This window comes from Triticum aestivum, chromosome 4A, assembly GCF_018294505.1.
Source record: "Triticum aestivum cultivar Chinese Spring chromosome 4A, IWGSC CS RefSeq v2.1, whole genome shotgun sequence".
Lineage (NCBI taxonomy): Eukaryota > Viridiplantae > Streptophyta > Magnoliopsida > Poales > Poaceae > Triticum > Triticum aestivum.
In genome coordinates, this window is record NC_057803.1 from 697,348,967 (window position 1) to 697,362,439 (window position 13,473).

General features: G+C 42.1%; 1 pseudogene; it reads left to right on the plus strand.

Moving 5' to 3' along the window:
- The first annotated feature begins 4,802 nt into the window (after positions 1-4,802).
- On the plus strand, positions 4,803-13,071 carry LOC123084307 (probable indole-3-acetic acid-amido synthetase GH3.7; annotated as a pseudogene).
- The last annotated feature ends 402 nt before the right edge of the window (positions 13,072-13,473 follow it).

Below are 13,473 nucleotides of genomic sequence, written 5' to 3' on the forward strand. Positions count from 1 at the left end.
ACCAAGCAGCATAGCTTCACTGCATCGGCAGGTACTAGTCCACAAACTAGACCATATTGGTATACTAGCATGCTACATAGTATGAAGAGTGCAATTTTGCAAGGTGGATCTGGTCCTAATAGAATCCTGCAATTGTTTGTGATATTATTGTCCTATGCAACTGTAGTTTGTTGCTTTGGATCTCTATGTGGTTAGCTTTGCAAACGGCGGGCATGCATGACCATTTGTAGTCTGTTAGAACTATGGGCCAATCCTGCGGCCGCTAGTGGAAGCACCTCCTCCAGGCCGCCGACGCCTCCTCACTTCCTTCAGACTTCTCCAACTGTGAGCACCTTCATACCCTTCATGCTACTAATGGCTCAATTGCCTAAGATCTGATCTGCAAATTAATTGAAATTCTAGATGCTAGATCTTCCTCTGCCACGCTTCTTGGTTGCTACACACGTGCGACTATAGACTGTTGAGCTGTTAAGAATAAACTAATGATCCACTTCAGTCCTATAAACTAATGAGGTGTTTTATTTTGCAAGATATAATTGTTATTTGGTATATAGCTACATATCAAATATACGGTATTGTATTACGATTTTTACTATGATCATGCAATTGAACACATTTCTTGCTAGAACAATGGCTAGCCTATCACTTATTATATCATATGATCCAAGCTTTGTAGTTTCTGATTGTATCTGAAGCATTGTCTTCTGTATTTGTTTCCGTGGACAACTACTGGTGTAATATGCAAACAATAACATAGCTAGAGATGTTATGTTATAATTAATCATCATTTACTAAAATTTAGCTTATGCTTGCTGCTGGTGCAATATATTCCTATTTTTGTCTACTAATCATCTGTTACTAGAATATACCTTCTGTCTGCTATTGCATGGTTCTTGACGCCACTAGTTTGTACTGAAACGTGGAGACTTTACCCTTTGCAAGATCATTCGGTCGTGGTGACTCATATGATGGCGATTTGCTCTGGACATCTCAGTTCTGGCGGTGGTGGTGGCGCTACTCCTATGATGGTAGGCTCGTCTGACTCACCTGGCCGCCGTCATGGTGATGAAGCTCGGCCTAGGCTACAACCCCCTCCGGTGAGCTCCTCATGTCCTCTTATACCCCTCCTACTTGCTCCATGATTCTATGCTCCACATTTGTGAGGTGTAATTTTTCAATTTTGTTCATAGTCAAGCATTGGATTATATTGTATTTGTCATGATGTACATGGTTCATGAACTATGCCAACCTGCAGCTTGTTATACTAGTTATAGTAGGATAATGCAAGTTTTGACAATCCATACATATTTCTGCATGTTTAGTGTCTCTCTGGTTTCTGACATGTCTGCCTTCTAACAAAGAGAAACCAAGAACAAACACTTTGATCGATGTATGATTCAACTTGTTCTCTATTTAAGGACCTTCTTATTTTTGTTATCGAACATTATGGATTGCTGCTGTGATCGAATTTGTTTCACTCATGGAGATGAGCTCTTTTACTAGCTCTGGTTTTGTTAAGATTGATGATACCATGGATAAGAGCATGCACATTACTACTGAATTTGTTTCATGTCTCTGTCTACTAATCATCAATTACTACTAGTTGGCTTTTACATGCTGAACATTGTTGATAGTTAGATACTAGGTATGTGATGTGCTAGTTGTACACCTACATTTCCAGGTTCCAACTCCTATAGTCTCTGCCCGTGTTGGATTTTGTTGCTTGTGTAAAAAAAATTAGTGTAGGTCTTTAAAGGAGTTCGTGATTTCAATTCTGGTTGTGTCAAATCTTCACTATGTACCATCCTTAGTGTTTACTTAACTGAAGCATTGGACATCGGAATTTGGGCATGATGTATAATTTCAGTTCTAGATGTGTCCAACACAAACATTACTGTAAACTATCAAGTTGATTCTAAAATGTCTTATTAACTTCAGTTCAGATGGTTATTTTTGGATTTGGTACCAGTTTATTGTTGGCATAGCCTGTGATTCGTACCTTGCTTTGGTTTCCAGTAGCAAGTAGTGCCTTAGTACCTTTTCTATGTGGTGTCCATGGATTGAAATTTTGGCTGTATGTATTATTGTAGTATCGAAAATGGCTCAATCCTTAAGTTCTTAGGCTGTGCATATGGCTACGCTCCATTCTTTTGTGCGTGTTAATTCAGTTTTGGTGTTGATTTGATGCTGATGTTTAGAAACAAAATTTTGATGGATGGGTTCATTTCAGTAGTCTAAATAGGTTAATCTTCTTGGTTTGTTGGCGTGCAGATGATTGATGAGCTGATCTTGTTCCACCAGTTGTAGCGGGAGTGATGCTGGAGCAATACATCGATCATGAGATAGCTGTGCCATTTGGGTAGGGAGAAGCTAGGACGGCCCTAATGCAGTAACACCACCATGTGGCAAATCCAGCACATGGACACAACATTGGTGCCTGGGTGATGGGATAATGTATGTGTACCAGCGACATGATATTTGTGCTTCTCGTCCAATCTATATTGTTGTGCACTTGTGTACTTGTTGGGACTTTTTATTGTGCACTTGCAATTGTAGAACTATTTTTTGTTGTTGTGCAGTTGTTGGTCCTTGAACCTTGCTGTGTATAGGAGTCGATGGATGATGTATTGTATTTCCTGTGATGTGTTACTGAAATGAAATATACAGTTTTTTTGCAAATATTGTATTATGTTGTACTTGTTTTCTAATGGGCCTATCCTAAGATGTGCATGTTTTTGACAAAATAATGCATTAGCCCAAATAAATCAAACCATTACAATGAAGAAAATAGGTATTGGGCAGGGCCCATGTCGTTTGGATTGGGCTGTGAAATTTATGATGATTGGGCCGGGCCCATGTAGGCTAGATTGGTGGACTGGGCTATGAAATTTATGATGGTTCTATTTGGTCACTAACAATGCCACGTCACCTCAGCCAGGTCAGATCCTACGTGGCTTGGGAAAATGGGTAATGACCTTCCTGAAATTTTTGTCACAAATCTATCTAAGACCAAAATTCCAAAAAGGTCACGTTTGTTTGTTCTTGACGGCCAACTGTTGACCATCTGAATTTGGTCAAAAAAGGTCAATAAAAGATAACAATGACGAATCAACGACCAAAATGGGGAGTCATAATTGACCGTATTTCTTGTAGTGGCATTAGGTTTGTCACTATTTATAGACATCTGATCTACATCGTTGTATTTTTATTGTCCGATGTTAATAACTCATTACGATGGTTAATGTGCCAGTGTGATATGTTTTCTCACTATTTATAAACATCTGGTCTACATTGCCGTACTGAAGTTCAACGAAAAATGTCATATGTACATCAGTGCTCTTACTTCAATAATATTTTCCTATTTTTCTAAATTGGATCTAGAAATAACACGTTACTATATAAACACATATGTTCTCATGCTGATGTCCACTGTACCTAAAGATGCACAATCTAATCTATTTTTTTAATGAATAACATATTCATATAACATAAAAAACTCTCATGAAGGCAAGAAATTGGGGTCGCTATCTTCAGTCATAGATGCCAGGGAACAAAGAAGGAGAAAAGACTGAGAGCGGTATGCAAGGATGACCAATGAAGGGGGAAAAACTAAAAAAGCATCGTGAAGCCTATAGCAAAGCAAAAAAAAAAGATTCAGACCAGTTGCGAAAAAAATGCACACGGGGGAGAAAGAAATATGTAAATATGGAGCCAACACAAAAGGCAAAAAAATGCGCACGAGAAAGACAGAGATATGCAAATATGCAGCGAGAACAAAAGAAAGCTAGGATCAAACAAATTGTAGATAAGCGTGAGTTGAAGCGCAACACACCATGCAAAGATTCAATTGCGCTGGTTAACCCTGCATATTTCACAACAGAAGAGGAAGTTAGTACATCTATACGACAAGGACTTCATGGTTAACACATACACAACATGAGCATATATGCATGGACAACCAGCGAAGTATACAGCTCTTGTACTATCTCATGTCAGTAACTCAATACAAGTGCTACGTGTACAACATTTTTATTGTGAGTCTGATGGTTACTATCCCGGTACAATATGATTTGTCAATAGACATCGGTGGCCCAAACTATATCGTCTTAAGTCGGACAAAAAACATGTATATGGCAATGCTCTCACTTTAAATAATATATGAAAATTCTTTGAATTAGTAATTAAACTCTCGAATTTGCTTCAAAGTCAAGAAAATAGGCATTCAGTTGAAGTCCTCCATGCGCCCCTTCCTCTCCAATAGCAGCCCTCCTTCCACCATTTGTTTCTCCCACTCAAAACCTATTCCATGCACAACTCATCTTCGACCCTAGGGTAATGAAGAGTTGAAGCAGGCACCGCCGGATGAAATGAGTATCGTTCTTTACATCTTTGCCCGATAGTTCAACGAAAGCTCTAAATATTCTAATTGAACTAAAGATTGTTCTTCGACTATATTCTCCATGTTCAAGATAAATAAAATAAATTAACCCGTGGCAACGCACGGGCATGTTTACTAGTACACTACAAAACAAAGCTAGTTGCTTATCCACTCCACTGTGCCATTTGATCGACTGTGTAGATCTAGATCCAGCCAGCTTTGCTCCACTCCACTTTATGCAAGCAATGGCGCTGTCGCCGTGGCTGCCAGAGTTCGACCCGCAGACACAGTTGCCTGTCGTGGCTTCGTGGAGCGCCTCACCACCGACGCCGCGGCACTCTAGCAGGAGCTCCTGACAGACATCCTCAAGCGGAACACCCACACGGAGTACCTCCGTCCCTACCTCCTCGGCTAGGATGGCGGCATGCCACGGGAAGGCAACCTTCGGGAGGCCTTCAAGAAGCGTGTGCATGTCTCCGGCTATGACGACATCAAGACTTTCTTGGATCGCATCGCCTCCGGCCGCGAGTCGTCCACCAATGGGGATGCGTGTCATCTTCACCTTCCCCATCGAACACACGCCATCCGGCCTGCACGTCCAGCGGCCACCACCGCCTACTACCGCAGCATCTAGTTCCGGGACCATGAGGTGGGCGGATTTGACCGGTGCACCAGCCCCATGGAGGCCATCCTCTGCCCGGACGCCGAGCAGAGCATGTACTGCCAGCTGCTCTGCGGCCTGCTCCACCGCAACGCCATGGACCACGTCGGCACCTCCTTCGCCAATAGCCTCGTCCGAGCAATCAGATTCTTGGAGCACAACTAGGAGGAGATTTTTCTCTGACATCCGCACTGGCAGCCTCAGTGGTCGGATAATGCACGCTCCCCTATGCGACGTCGTCGTCCAGCGGTACCTGCGTCGACCAGACCCGATGCTGGCGGACGAGGTCGCGTTAGAATGTGCCGCCAGTTCCTGGGACGGGATTGTCGCCAGGCTATGGCCGCGGGCACGGTGTGCCCTCACCATTGTCACCAGTTCGATGGTGCAGTACATTTCGATCCTCCAGAGCTACTGCGGTGGCCGATTGTCGCGGGAGTAAATCTAAGGCCTCTCAACCCGCCCGGCCGTGTGTCGTATGCGCTGCTTCCCAACATCGCCTACTTTGTGCTTGCGGAGATATAGCCTCGTGATGAAGAAATTGCTACTCTTGATGACGATGGCGTTTCGGGTGAGATGAAGCTTGTGGATCTTGTGGATGTCAAAATTGGAAGGTCTTATAAGTTGGTTGTCACCACCTATGCAGGTTAGCTAGGTATATGACCTCCTTGTTACTCATTATTACTTTGCCCCTCCTTTTATAAGTCTTGAAGTATATTCACTTTTGTATATTGCCCTACTTCACATGGAGTTTTATATTAGATAGTCTTTTTTGCCTGGCATTGTCTTTGTAAAAGTAGGCTTGACATAAATTTCTAGTCTCTACTACCTAAAAGAAACGTAAGGTTCCGTCTCCCCTCTTACGTCCTCCCTTCGTCCATCCTTCACGTACGATCCCCCATCCCTCCACCGATTTTCTTTCTTCCCTCCACCGGTTCTCTCCCTTCTGGTTCCCTACTTACCGGTTTTCCAATCTATCTTTCGAACCGAAGAAAACCACGTATGGTAACCAATCTCAATTAATACAGACATAATCAATTTCTGTATGGTACAAATATCTTCTCTGATAATACAATAAACTCAATGGTTGGTTCCATATTTATCGGATTTTCCAATCTGGAATCTATCTTTGGAACCAGAGAAATCACATGCGGTAACCAATCTCTTATCTCTACTACCTAAAAGAAACGTAAGGTTCCGTCTCCCCTCTTACGTCCTCCCTTCGTCCATCCTTCACGTACGATCCCCCATCCCTCCATCGATTTTATTTCTTCACTTCATCGGTTCTCTCCCTTCTGGTTCCCTATTTACCGGTTTTCCAATCTATCTTTCGAACCGAAGAAAACCACGTATGGTAACCAATCTCAATTAATACAAATGTAATCAATTCCTGTATGGTACAAATATCTTCTCTGATAATGCAATAAACTCAATGGCTGGTTCCATATTTATCGGATTTTCCAATCTGGAATCTATCTTTGGAACCAGAGAAATCACATGCGGTAACCAATCTCTTATCTCTACTACCTAAAAGAAACGTAAGGTTCCGTCTCCCCTCTTACGTCCTCCCTTCGTCCATCCTTCACGTACGATCCCCCATCCCTCCACCGATTTTCTTTCTTCCCTTCACCGGTTCTCTCCCTTCTTGTTCCCTATTTACCGGTTTTCCAATCTATCTTTCGAACCCAAGAAAACCACGTATGGTAACCAATCTCAATTAATACAGACGTAATCAATTTCTGTATGGTACAAATATCTTCTCTGATAATGCAATAAACTCAATGGCTGGTTCCATATTTATCGGATTTTCCAATCTGGAATCTATCTTTGGAACCAGAGAAATCACATGCGGTAACCAATCTCTTATCTCTACTACCTAAAAGAAACGTAAGGTTCCGTCTCCCCTCTTACGTCCTCCCTTCGTCCATCCTTCACGTACGATCCCCCATCCCTCCATCGATTTTCTTTCTTCCCTTCACCGGTTCTCTCCCTTCTTGTTCCCTATTTACCGTTTTTCCAATCTATCTTTCGAACCGAAGAAAACCACGTATGGTAACCAATCTCAATTAATACAGACGTAATGAATTTCTGTATGGTACAAATATCTTCTCTGATAATGCAATAAACTCAATGGCTGGTTCCATATTTATCGGATTTTCCAATCTGGAATCTATCTTTGGAACCAGAGAAATCACATGCGGTAACCAATCTCTTATCTCTACTACCTAAAAGAAACGTAAGGTTCCGTCTCCACTCTTACGTCCTCCCTTCGTCCATCCTTCACGTACGATCCCCCATCCCTCCACCGATTTTCTTTCTTCCCTTCACCGGTTCTCTCCCTTCTTGTTCCCTATTTACCGGTTTTCCAATCTATCTTTCGAACCGAAGAAAACCACGTATGGTAACCAATCTCAATTAATACAGATGTAATCAATTCCTGTATAGTACAAATATCTTCTCTGATAATGCAATAAACTCAATGGCTGGTTCCATATTTACCGGATTTTCCAATCTGGAATCTATCTTTGGAACCAGAGAAATCACATGCGGTAACCAATCTCTTATCTCTACTACCTAAAAGAAACGTAAGGTTCCGTCTCCCCTCTTACGTCCTCCCTTCGTCCATCCTTCACGTACGATCCCCCACCCCTCCACCGATTTTCTTTCTTCCCTCCACCGGTTCTCTCCCTTCTGGTTCCCTATTTACCGGTTTTCCAATCTATCTTTCAAACCAAAGAAAACCACGTATGGTAACCAATCTCAATTAATACAGAGGTATTCAATTCCTGTATGGTACAAATATCTTCTCTGATAATGCAATAAACTCAATGGTTGGTTCCATAATTATCAGATTTTCCAATCTGGAATCTATCTTTGGAACCAGAGAAATCACATGCGGTAACCAATCTCTTATCTCTACTACCTAAAAGAAACGTAAGGTTCCGTCTCCCCTCTTACGTAATCCCATCATCCATCCTTCACATGTGATCCCCCACCCCTCCACCGATTTTCTTTCTTCCCTCCACCGGTCCTCTCCATTCTGGTTCCCTATTTACCGGTTTTCCGATCTATCTTTCGAACCGAAGAAAACCACATATTGTAACCAATCTCAATTAATACAGACGTAATCAATTTCTATATGGTACAAATATCTTCTCTGATAATGCAATAAACTCAATAGCTGGTTCCATATTTATCGGATTTTCCAATCTGGAATCTATCTTTGGAACCAGATAAATCACATGCGGTAACCAATCTCTTATCTCTACTACCTAAAAGAAACATAAGGCTCCGTCTCCCCTCTTACGTAAACCCATCGTCCATCCTTCACATACGATCCGGCCCCCACCCCTCCACCGATTTTCTTTCTTCCCTCCACCGGTTCTCTCGCTTCTGGTTCCCTATTTACCGGTTTTCCAATCTGTCTTTCGAACCGAAGAAAACCACGTATGGTAACCAATCTCATATAATACAGACGTAATCAATTCCTATATGGTACAAATATCTTCTCTGATAATGCAATAAACTCAATGGCTGGTTTCATATTTATCGGATTTTCCATTCTGGAATCTATCTTTGGAACCAGAGAAATCACATGCGGTAACCAATCTCTTATCTCTACTACCTAAAAGAAACATAAGGTTACGTCTCCCCTCTTACGTCCTCCCTTCGTCCATACTTCACGTACGATCCCCCATCCCTCCTCTGATTTTCTTACTTCCCTTCATCGGTTCTGTCCCTTCTGGTTCCCTATTTACCGGGTTTTCCAATCTATCTTTCGAACCGAAGAAAACCACGTATGGTAACCAATCTCAATTAATACAGATGTAATCAATTCCTGTATGGTACAAATATCTTCTCTCATAATGCAATAAACTCAATGGCTGGTTCCATATTTATCGGATTTTCCAATCTGGAATCTATCTTTGGAACCAGAGAAATCACATGCGGTAACCAATCTCTTATCTCTACAACCTAAAAGAAACGTAAGGTTCCGTCTCCCCTCTTACGTCCTCCCTTCGTCCATCCTTCACGTACGATCCCCCACCCCTCCACCGATTTTCTTTCTTCCCTCCACCGGTTCTCTCCCTTCTGGTTCCCTATTTACCGGTTTTCCGGTCTATCTTTCTAACCGAAGAAAACCACGTATGGTAACCAATCTCAATTAATACAGACGTAATCAATTCCTGTATGGTACAAATATCTTCTCTGATGATGCAATAAACTCAATGGTCGGTTCCATATTTATCGGATTTTCCAATCTGGAATCTATCTTCGGAACCAGAGAAATCACATGTGGTAACCAATCTCTTATCTCTACTACCTAAAAGAAACGTAAGGTTCCGTCTCCCCTCTTATGTCCTCCCTTCGTCCATCCTTCATGTATGATCCTCCACCCCTCCACCGATTTTCTTTTTTCTCTCCGCCAGGTTCTCTCCCTTCTGGTTCCCTATTTACCAGTTTTTCAATCTATCTTTCGAACCGAAGAAAACCACGTATGGTAACCAATCTCAATTAATACAGACGTAATCAATTCCTATATGGTACAAATATCTTCTCTGATAATGCAATAAACTCAATGGCTGGTTCCATATTTATCGGTTTTTCCAATCTGGAATTTATCTTTGGAACCAGAGAAATCACATGCGGTAACCAATCTCTTATCTCTACTACCTAAAAGAAACATAAGGTTCCGTCTCCCCTCTTACGTCCTCCCTTCGTCCATCCTTTACGTATGATCCCCCACCCCTCCACCGATTTTCTTTCTTCCCTCCACCGGTTCTCTCCCTTCTGGCTCCCTATTTACCCGTTTTCCAATCTATCTTTCGAACCAAAGAAAACCACGTATGGTAACCAATCTCAGTTAATACAGACGTAATCAATTCCTGTATGGTACAAATATCAAGAAAGGTAAGGTTCCATCTCCCCTCTTACGTCCTCCCTTCGTCCATCATTCATGTACGATCCCCCACCCCTCCACCAATTTTCTTTCTTCCCTCCACCGGTTCTCTCCCTTCTGGTTCCCTATTTACCGGTTTTCCAATCTATCTTTCGATACGAAGAAAACCACGTATGGTAACCAATCTCAATTAATACAGACGTAATCAATTCCTGTATGGTACAAATATCTTCTCTGATAATGCAATAAACTCAATGGCTGGTTCCATATTTATTGGATTTTCCAATTTGGAATCTATCTTTGGAACCAGAGAAATCACATGCGGTAACCAATCTCTTAATTGGTAATACAAATGCAATTGATACATACGCAATCAATTCATGTATGGTAATAAATATATTCTTTGATAACGCAATAAACTCAATGGCGGTGATCAATCTCTTCTCTTCTTTCAGTCAATTTCTTTTTCCTTCTTCTATAAAAATGACAAACCTTCTATTTTTCGCTTCCAGCGTTCGCTCCGTCTTCGTTGAACCTCCTAGGCATCCCTCAGATTTCGTCACGTCCCCACCTCCCCCATGGTTTATACCAAACCAAAAATACTGATCATAACTAACAGACAGCGGCTATCACGCACGATGCCATATGGAGACCGCAACATCGACTAACAGACAGCTTCAATTACGTACCAAAGTCCATCGTCTCACTCCCCCGATTGAATCGTAACCGCAACATCGAGTTTGCTTTGCCAGGATAGCGCCATCTATCGTCTGGCGGCCTCTTCCGCTGCGCGTTCACCACGATGCCTCCTCTCTGCCCCATCTTCCAATTGGTAACCGTAAGCACCGGAGAATCGTCGACTGTAGGAGGGCGCGCTGCAGTCATATGATCAGTGTATCTACCATACCAAGGCCTCTGATTTAGCCATCGCGTGCAGCGTTTGCGTCAGCGCAATGAAGTGCCTGGTCCGGGTGTGGTGCTCTGGGCAGCGTCGATGACACGTGCGCCTGATGGGCAACGTAACAACACCCGGCGCCAGTCTCTGACGTTTGGAATGACTGCGACGATGCACACGCTCGCACAACGACTGCAGACAGCAAGAAAGCTGAGAACGTGAGCATGCATGGTCCGGCCTTGGGCCGCGAGGAACGTCCTTTACCCAAGGCCGTCCTTGGTGTGGACGCCTATCCATGAGCTACCTGTGCCCCTCGATGGCGTCCATGGCAATGCATGCAGATCTTGGATTTTCCTGAGCTCCTATGCAGCTGCATATTGATTTTGGCCGGTCCCCACACAATTTGCCGAGTGTACTCGGCAGCTATGTTGTGCATTATGGCAGATTAATTTAGGCAAGTACCACGGAAATCCCTTTTGGTGACCAAGCTCTAATGAGGCCTCCAAATTCAAAATTTAAATTTCATGAAAATTCATATTTTTACATTTCAAATAATTCTAAAAAAACACAGATATACATGAAGGCATAACACACATGTGTGTAAATTTTCAACGCAAAATACATTGAAATGAGGGCTGTGCAAAAAAGATAAATCTTGGGTTGTTTAACACATGATACTATTTATTCTCTCAGGTCATGAATTCGTCTTTTTCGTACAGGTCACAATTCAAGGTATTTCATCATGAATTTTTACAGACATGTGACTTACATCCTTACATATACGCATATTTTTCTAAAGATTTTTTTGAAACATAAAAAATTGAATTTGAAATTTTCAAAAATAAAGGGCTTCATGGAGCTTGGCCTCCAAAACGCCATTCTCGAATACCACCACTATATGGCGTGCAGCCTCTCTACTTCCATATGAAAAAAAAAATGATAGACAGAAAGGAGTTGCACTCCTGCACAGGAGACAGAGAGGGAGAGAGAGCAATGATCATATATCTTGATAAATGCAGGTGATGGGCATCTTTGAATAAATAATTAGTACAACTGGTAATAATTAGTACTACACATACGTACACTGGGACTGGATGCGGCGCAGATTTTGAAAACAAACTGTAGTCACGCCTTGCTAAGACAGTGTGAAGTATAATGCAATTGTACCATTAGTTGTTCGAAATTCAAAGTGTGTGTGGTGGGGTGGAAGGGGAATTTCAACCCAGACGTAACATTGGATTAAGGATCTAGAGCTTATATTGGGGAGACAGAGATAGTGGGTGGAGTAAGAGACGAATGAGTAAGATGAATAAGAAAATAAAAGATGAGTGATTTATAACAAAAAGGTGCACAGGGATCATAAAAGTATATGTTTTATTGTATTAGTGTTGATGGGTAAATTATGTCAACTGTGTATAAAATGTTTATTTTTCCCGTTGCAACGCACGGGCAATTACCTAGTTTGAAGAAATAAAGAAAATATGAAACTTTAAATCAAATGTTCTTTCCACATAATCCCGAGCTTGCAACCGGTCATTGTCTAAAGGAATAGGAATTATTGTGTTTAGCCAACTTGCGTAAGTTTATTTATTAGTTCAGTAGCTATGATTTGATTTCATATATATCATGTGCATACCATACCAGGTCTTTACAGGTACCGAGTTGGTGATCTTCTCACCGTGAGTGACTTCTACAACGCAACGATGTTGTTCCTCTTCTCGGGGCACCATGATGTCATCTTAAGCATAGACCATGAGAAGATAAGCGAGGAGGAACTACTCAGGGCAATTTCACAGGCTATTGAGCTCCATCTTGGCCCTCTAGAACATATGCTCAGTGGAAGCACCGCGTTTGCAGACATATCCAAGTTGACAGGCCACTACGTCCTGTTCTGGGAGATAACCAATGCAAGAAGTAAGCATGTCGTTGGCGACATCGCATATCAATCCGTCATGGAGAATTGTTGCTCAACAATTGAAGAATGCTTCGGCCAAATGTACTGCAAATTCAGGCAGCATGCAAACATCACCACGATCGAGATAAGGGTGCTCGAGCAGGCCGCGTTCGACGCTCTGATGGACTTCTTTGTGTCTAGAGAGGCATTGGCGGGCCAGTACAAGACTCCAACGGCTATTTGGTCAATAGAAGGGATGATGGTGCTAGGAGAGAGGGTGGTGGCAAGGTTCTTTAGCAAAGAAAACCCCCGTGGTTCCCTATATGATAATTACGTGAAGAAATGATTGATGCCCTGATGGATTGATTAGGAGACTAGTGTTCTACTCATGTGCATGGACACATATGTGTTAATCCCCATGGAACTACAATAAATATGGTTAGAGACTACACGCAACAAAAATATAGAAGATGTGACATTCTTTCAGTATTTAGTTTTGGTATTTTTAGGACTACATGTTATCACCTTTGCATCAAGCGGTTTTTGCACGAGAACCAAATCCAAGGTGGAAGATCAGGATTGGACTGGCGTGCACTACTATAGGTCTAGTCACTGCCTCGTGTGACGTCTTCTGGCATCAAAATCTCATGAACACCCTCCCTTCCAAAACAAATCTTCTTCCTTCCAATTTTCTAATATGTAAATATATGTTATATGTAAATACATTTCTTAATGAATCTTTTTTTTT